This window comes from Sprattus sprattus (assembly GCF_963457725.1).
Source record: "Sprattus sprattus genome assembly, chromosome: 7".
NCBI lineage: Eukaryota > Metazoa > Chordata > Actinopteri > Clupeiformes > Clupeidae > Sprattus > Sprattus sprattus.
In genome coordinates, this window is record NC_137926.1 from 11,579,325 (window position 1) to 11,587,978 (window position 8,654).

Consider the following 8,654-nt stretch of genomic DNA (forward strand, 5'->3'; position numbering starts at 1 on the left):
TTGATTTATTAATGTATTGATCGATTGGTAAATCAGTCTTATAACTGGACATTTACTCCTCAATGTAGAATTCCATTTGAATTGACTTGTTTCCCTTCACGCTTCATGTCAAAAGGTATTTTCACCTTGGTAGCAGCCGCAAAATGGGCATTACTTAATCCCTGACGTTATGATGTTATGGCCGTATGAAGTGATATTCTTAAATCACATCTGAGAGTGTTTCTTGCTACTGATTGGTACATGAGACAATGGATTAACAATTGAGTGAGGATGTAAACATGCTGGAGAAGGATGTGCTCTATAAGTAATACAAAAAAACAATATTTAAAAAATATTTAGGGATGTACCCCTCTGTAGAAATCAAACCGTTACTACATTTAAGTCAGTTTCTTGCTGTGGTCTGGGACATGCTGCTAGTCTCAATAAGTTGTACTGATACAGAACTATACTCTACCATTGTTGGGGGATTATTGACACTTTTCAATTTGTATTTGGGAATAATAATATTTCCGTATGTGCCCTTTGATCTCACCCCTGTGTGGCTTGCACGAGCCAGGAAGGATATGGATGTCAGACATTAGGACTTTATACAAGTCTGTAGCCATTCCTACACTTGATCAAAAGTGTTCATGGTACCTAAAAACAACAAACAAATGAATGAATGAATACCTTAAATTAATTTAAATGAAGGTTTGCTGGGCTTAACCCCTAAACTTAAATCCCTATATACTCTGACAGGAATGACATAGAAGGATACAATCTATTAAGAAGAAGCCAGGCTAAACATTCCTCCCAATGGTGTATCCATCTAATCTCGATCTCACTTTATAGGCCCACATTGATTTATTTTCCTTCCTAAAGCGTACCCGTATACGGCAGGTAAGCAATCGAGTGTATGGAATGCAGAGCTGCCTTCGAGGGACAGCTAGAGAGAAAAACTCAGGCATTCCAGGCAAACGTAATCAAATGAGGAGTCAAGTTAGACCCTCAGGGCATTAAAGCATTGACTTGCTGTTCCCATGGTGATAAAGATCTCCTCAGTTAATTGAAATCTGGTCGATTGTGATGGGCAGCATTTAAAGCACCTCCTGAGCTGATGTAAGATCAATGCAACAGGAGCAGAATGGGCACCCGCTGTGTAATCCTGAATATCAGTTTGTGGCGGTTTCAGTGTAGGAAGCCTTTTATCAATGATTGCATGGCCATAAAGTGGTAGTGTGCGATGTGGTGCTATTATTGGTACGCAGAAACGCAGATGTGAACACTTGGCTTTTTAAGTGGGCGCGTATAAAGGAAGTCACACAGCGTCTGTGATGAAAGACCCTTCAGCGACGCAGATCTTTGATCCGTCAGGAGAGATTTTTGTGTGTCTTGAACGGAACGTGTGGATGGTCGAGGGCTCTATTTTACAAACACATGCCTATAAAACTTTTATAGTTAAGAGCCGAGATGTGGCGTCTCTGAAGGGAAACGTCAAAGATAGGGACAAACTGTCATCTTTTTACAAAGAAGCAAAACTGAATTTGACAGAATTGAGTTAAGCAACACCATGCAATGCATTTAGAGCGAACAATATGCAGCACATGTATCAATACACCTCTGAGTGGTAAGACCACACTATGGGAGAGGATTGGGTAGGATTGTTATGACTACATATATTAGACAGTTATGGGCCACATAAAACTACTCTATTCAGTGTTCACAATATTAATGCCATATAAAACTCATGAAATGTGTTGGGCATTAACCTATCTGTGGCATTTAGATAATAGATTGGAAACAGAACTTCAAATTAGATTTCAGCCTTTGCCATTCCTGCTCCCTCATTCTGCAGGCTGTTCTCAGATACTGGAATTGTTCCTCACAAGTTAACTCCCATTACTAATTTAATTAACATGAGGTATAGAAGGCCAGGCTCCATTCCTAAATATCACACATGGTTTTTTTTATGACGGTGTGATGGTTAGAAAGTTCAGCAGACATGTTAATCACCGGTGAATGGCTATGAAAGTGTTTGCGCGAGGAGATTAAGGAGTCGTGGGCAGAGTTAGATTGAACGCTCAGTCCGAGAAAAGATTTCATTTTCGGGGTCAGATGGGTGATATAAAATGAAAGGCTTTAATGGGGGAAGAGAGGGAATGGCTGCCTGTTCTTTTTCTACTCTGCATTTCCGAGGAAGCCTTGCCATGTGCTTATTCAGCCTCTTTCATTTTCTTAGCTATTTTTGATGTTATCCAAGTGGTATGAGAATACCACAGTGAACAGTTTTGTTTGTAGCTGGGCAGAGCAGTTTTTAGTCATAATAGTGCCATCCATTCATTTGAAGGGGGTCAATCAATCACTCAGATTGATTATGGTTGTTGATCATACTTTATCCAGGGTAGGGGTTAGGGGGTCGGAAGGGCAAGTAGTCAGTATCTACAGATTAGTATCCAGGCAAACACTGACACTGACCTCGATGGGAAATCCTAAGACTAAGACAATACTGGACGTCTGTGTGGGATTTTAATTTACAGTCCACACACTGTGACTCACTGATGTATAGCATTACTTCACACCTTAAATTAAATTAAAACTTTGTCATTAAATGAGAGCTTATCTATAGTAAGAAAATGGTTGTTTTAGCACATTTCCCAAGCACACATCTCCTGCCCCTGTGAAAGCAGACAGGGGAAAGTTTTACAACTTCCCATTTCCAGTCAGTGCATGGCCCATATCTATGACTCACTGAAACGAAGCATGCAATATTAATTACCCTCAAGCTGTTGTGCTGCACATCAAAACCTCTTCTTTCACCACACCAAAAGCTTAAAGTTAATTCCTTTTTCTGAATCAGACCACTGCCTGTCTTCATGAATACAAATGAGACTTGCGTTCAGTGGACATGGTTGTCCTTCAGCGGCATCTGTGATATACGAATTATCTGTCTGTGCAGTGCGCTTTCATTTCTTTTGTCACATTCGTTGTCTTTTTTTCACGCTACTGCTGTATTGACTTTGTTATATATGTAGAGCAAAGCCATGCTCCTTTCTCCAGATAGCATGTGACAAGAAGTCATTATGACTGCTTTAAAATGTTTATAGGAACAGACTTCCTTCATGAAATCAATTTATTATACAGTGGATTATATTCTCATGTCACCTTATTATAGGCTGACATTGCATTCAGGCTATTATTGCTGTTTGATAAATATTAATATTCATATTAATGAAAGCAACATAGATGACATGACACTATGGTGATTTTGCGAGGACCAAACAAACTCAATACCAACATATTGCATCCAACTAGAATTCAATTCGTAAAGATTCTGATGTATGCACTTCCTCAGAACAATATAATCTCAGTCCAAAAAACCTAGATTCTCATTCAGTGATGATATTGGTTAGGTAACTAAAGTTTCAACATTGAATTGTGATTTATTGTTTTGTTTTTGTTACAACTGAAATTCAAACCATTTGTCAACAGCACTATCCAGGAGGGAATCTAACTGACCTACCCTGAGGCTGGGATCTTCTCAGAGATAGAAACAGAATGACAGCGAGAGAGAGAGAGAGAGAGAGATAGAGAATGAAAGCGAGAGAGAGAGAGAGAGAGAGAGAGAGATAGAGAGAGAAAGAGAAAGAATGAGAGAGAAGGACAGAGAGAGAGAGAGTGAGAGAAAATGAAAGCGAGGGAGAGAGAGAAAGAGAATGAGAGAGAGAGTGAGAGAGAGATAGAGAGAGAAAGAGAAAGAATGAGAGAGAATGACAAAAAGAGAGAGAGGCTTGACTGCAGGCCTAATGGATTCATGCACATATATAAATGTTTCCTTCACCCAGAGTACACACAGTGATTTGGAGCGTCGGTTTTTCATTCCTGCTTTTGTTCACACATTTCCTGAACATGACTCAGAACACTTTAAAATCCACAAGGGCTTTTAAACAAGACCCCTTTACTTCTGCCACTCTGAAAGTGGAGAATCCAATTTAGGCTGCAGAAAATCTCTGCTTAAATTGAAGTCATTCACCACCATGTTTAGTCATTGTTTATCTGTGTGCATCCTCAGGAGATATGATTTCAGCAAGGTTTGTCCCCCCCGGCTACACACTTTCTGCGGAAGCAACTTACAGAAAAGAGATCATGGTCTCCTTGTATCACCTCATCTCTGGCTTCCCTGAAAACCTCATCTAAAGTTACCCTTGACAACACTGTAATTCTGTATTAGTCCTTCTCTCTCTCTCTCTCTCTCTCTCTCTCTCTCTCTTTCTTTCTCTCCTCTCCTCTGATTCTGGCGATGCCTTGTGAGAAATCACTGGTTGTTTCTCTTCATTACAGTTTACACATATGTTTCTTTTACCTTTGTGACATTTCATTACATTTATCAGAATAAGGAATCTGGACCAGTGCTGCTTTGACGTGATATTAGGTTCTGTTCCACTCACTCCACCATCCCTGTAGCGAGCGCCCTCCTTGTCTTTTCTAATCGCTGCTTTCCCCAGGAGAAATCTCTCAAGTATTCTTTCACAGGTTTACGTTTCTTCATTTTCTCTCTCTCTCTCTCTCTCTCTCTCTCTCTTTCTTTCTCTCTGTCAACTTCACATGCGAGGATGACGGAGAGATCCCGTTCACCGTTCTGCTGTTCAGGCTGAGAGCTCCACCAGAGACTGGCGAGGTCGGAGGATTTGTGTGAACAGCTTTTCCGTACAAGCCGCCAGGGAGTGTTCACCAGAGTGCTGTTACCCAACAGTGTCACTGAACACAGCACTTCACTGAGAGGCTCCAGCCACTCTGGGGGCTAGCATTAAAAGGGACTTTTATTTTCATAAACTGGGAGTGTGATGGCAGTGAAGAACCGAGTGAAGTTTCCAGTTTGGAATGTGTTGTTGTAGAACCGGTAATGAGTCTCTGGTTACAACCCTCCCCATGGCAACATGTTGAAAGAATGCCTTGGCACATTCTCATTCTTCAAGGAGAGTTGGGTCGTTCAAGAGAAGCATTTGCCTCTCCTTTCTCCTTGCCTTCTCTCCATTGATGGTCCCATCCGATGACCTGATGTTTCCCTATCTAAGAGCTCTAAAGCTGTATGTTTGCCCTTCATTGTAAATGCAGCAGTTGGTCTGGTTCAGTACAAGGGCATCGCCCTCACAGGCTCAATGGCACAGAATTTTGGCAGGAGCCTTTAGCCTTCTCTCAGGGGCTTGTTTGCTGTGATAATAAATGGATTATGCCTCCCAGCACTTCATATGAGTCATGGGGGTTTGACATCCTTTTCAAAAATATTTTTCTTGCAATTATTTATTTGAAGGATGTACAAACAAATAATCATGAAATGCCTACAAGCATCAGGCCTTTACCAACAGGCAAGTGCTCTCTCTTTCTCTCTCTCTCTCCCTTTCGCTCTCTCTCTCTCTCTCTCTCTCTCTCTCTCTCTCTCTCTCTCTCTCTCTCTCTCTCTGAATGTTTTACAATCACCCTGGGCTGCAGACACTGTCTCATAACCCTTTTATATTTAGCCTAACCCACTGACATTGGGTTTGTGGATCGCTGAAGGATTGTACAGCCTCATCTCAATGTAAATGTGGCTGTCCATGGTCCTGAGGGGCAAGATGATCTCCTAGTCTATTTATGGTTGTCTGACCTCACTGTATATTTATTTTACTGGTTCAGTGTATAGACATACTGGAATGTGATTCATAACATTTTGCTTAGTAATAAAATACAAATTTGACCCAACCTAACATATCTTTGTTGACTGAGAACACACAAGTTAAGTCAGGTATACATATACAGTATATACAGTACGGTAGGTTTATATGCATTTCTACCAAAACCTATTGACTTGAACATTGTGGTGCGCAACAATAAATCACAAATGTAGTCTTACTAGTAGTCTTAAAAACATCTCTTTTGATGAAGTAACCATAATATATCTTATCCGATCTGCTGCATGATTGATATCTTTGTACACAGACTAATTCGTCTGAGATCAATCTGAGCTGTTTTGCAAGGATGGCCATAGATCAGGGTTGAGTCTCCTGATAATGGTGTCTCTTACCATTTTATGAAGACTTGAAAGGTTTACCTTACTAAAGTTGTTTATTATTCTATCTGTTTCCCAAACCATCTCTTAAGAGTTCCCCTGAGAGAAACCTTCCTATGTATAGGCTACCTTAAGAGGCTGAATCCATGTGGCATCGCTTATTGTCATTCATGTAGGTTTGAACATGCGTGAGATGAGTATTGATGGAGATTATTTCCAAACACTGTTAATGACTTAAGAAAACAATAATCAAGTGCCTTGTATTATTAATTACCGTATATGAATCATGTGCTTATGAAAGCAGGAACATGGCTTTCCTGTCTTGTGTGTAAGCTAGAATATTAGGAACTGTGCTTCTTCCGACCTTGTGCAAAACTGCCATCCTTGCAAGACAGGGCGCGTCGGACGTGAAATCCACCACGTGGTTATCCCTGCTGAAAGCTAATCTTCTGACTATACAGTATAAACCTTGTGCGATGGGTTTATCATTGCTTATTATACGGCTCTTCAGAACGTTCCAAAAAGTACCGTTGATTTGAATGGGCCATCCCTACGTCATACCCATACATTAATTCCTGCTAGCAGACCTCTGCCAAAGATAATCACCGCTGTCATTGGCAACGGGTTTTGTACTTCTAATTCACATCTTTCATATCATTCCGCCAGAAGTCCAGTCATTTTAACGCAACAGTAGACAGTAATTTGAAGTCAGCAAGTAATGGGTTGCTATGCAACACCTGAAACTTCAAAGTTCTATTTGCTTGAAGAACTATTTATTTCTAAACGGGACACATGAAACGGCACCTAAATCATTAAAAAGAGGTATGTTGGAGGAATGTCTTCTATCGTTTTTGGCAAGTACCCGTATAATAAGCGGGATAATGTATTGTCCGTCGGTCATTCTACAAAAATAATTCCCTTCGGTACGAAACAACACCCTCCGCTGCGCGTCGGGGTGTTGTTCGCCCCGTCGGGAATTATTTTTGTAGAATGACCTCCGGACAATACATTATCCCTTACTTCACTTTCAGCCTTGTGCTGGAAGGGGAGCCTCATTGCAATTGTTGTGGTTGTTTGTCTAATAAATATACTTATACGCAGCTCTGGAGTCCTGAGGCCACTAGGGTACATTTTCACCTAACAAGTATGATGGCATGACTCAGATTGGAGTGCAGGTGGCCATTGATTGCAGAAAGAACATCATCAATACTATTTACAAGTTAAAAAAAAGTTCCAAATAAGGTGTGCTGAAGGCTAGATGTTACTCGTATGTTTGTATTTGCAAAAGATTAAAAATGAACGTCTAATTCATTTATACCAATGTTTTCTTTTTATTTAATGAAGCACAAAACGTAATGCAACACATGTGTTACATTGCAGTAGGTCAACATCAACACAATATTTTTAGGCTGTTAAACATTTTTATTTTTTAAACTTAAGACTATAAGTTTCAGCAAAGAGTGGCCCAGACCAACCTTATGAAGGTGTCTCTTACAGAATGTATACTTAACTAAAGACAAACTGGCAAACTGGGACTGGGAAACAACTCAAAACTATACGGTATAACTAACGAATGACCGTACAGTAAGAAGGCTTTGGTAAACCCTGCCCAGACCATTTTTTGGACATGGTCATAAGATTGAAAGACATCCCGACTCAAAGCTTACCAGCTGAACCCATGCACAGGTTTCCGCAATACAACAATCTCCATAACAACAGTCAAGGCCAGGCACATATTTCTACATACAGCACACCTCACACATAAAGGCAATTGAAAGTGCTCTACACTTAGAAAAGCATAACAAATACAGTTTAGTTTATTAAGATATTCTCTCATCACTTAGTTTCTTTTATAACTATTCATTTGGGCTAATTCTATTTTTGGACCAAATATGAGACAGATGAAATGTTTATTCCCTTATAACATGAAAACCTGTGAAGCTCCATGATCACGGCCTTCTGTTTTACTGCTAAGGGTTATTCAAGATAGATGAGATGACCTGCAATCAGGTACAGCACCTGAGACTGTGGGGCTTTGGGAGTGAAGAGACAAGGAGTCACACTGACTGCCGACTGATTGCTGTGGATCATCCATGCCGTCTGAGATTAAATGACTTTACTCCTATCATTAGCCCGAAGGCACATAATGTCTATGAATAATTTTGTCACAAAAGGTTAGCGTGATGTTCTTCTGATCTAAACGTGTCCCCAACTTGCCATTAGACCGTGGCAATGGGACACTGACGGTGACTTTCTTGTTTACTGGTGCAATGATTTGAGTTTAATTGGACTAGCAAATGTCTCCTAATGATCCATGCTCCTCCAAATACATCTTTTTAATGATCCCAATAAAGTTTGAAATTCTGAAATATTTACTACCATGTACATGGTCTCCGAGCTGGAGACCAATTAATTGCAAAGTGCCGTGTAAACAAATCCCACTCAAACACATCATTGATTAAACCCTCTTCATTTCTTTGTCTACCCACCGGTGTATGCCCTGAGGAATACATAGCAGCAGATATCTCACAATTTTGCAGCAGTTGCTTTGTTAGGGCAGAACAACCATCAAACAGTGACTTGTGCACATCTTTCTGAAGTCGCTGTATAACATTGGCTTTGTTTTGGATTG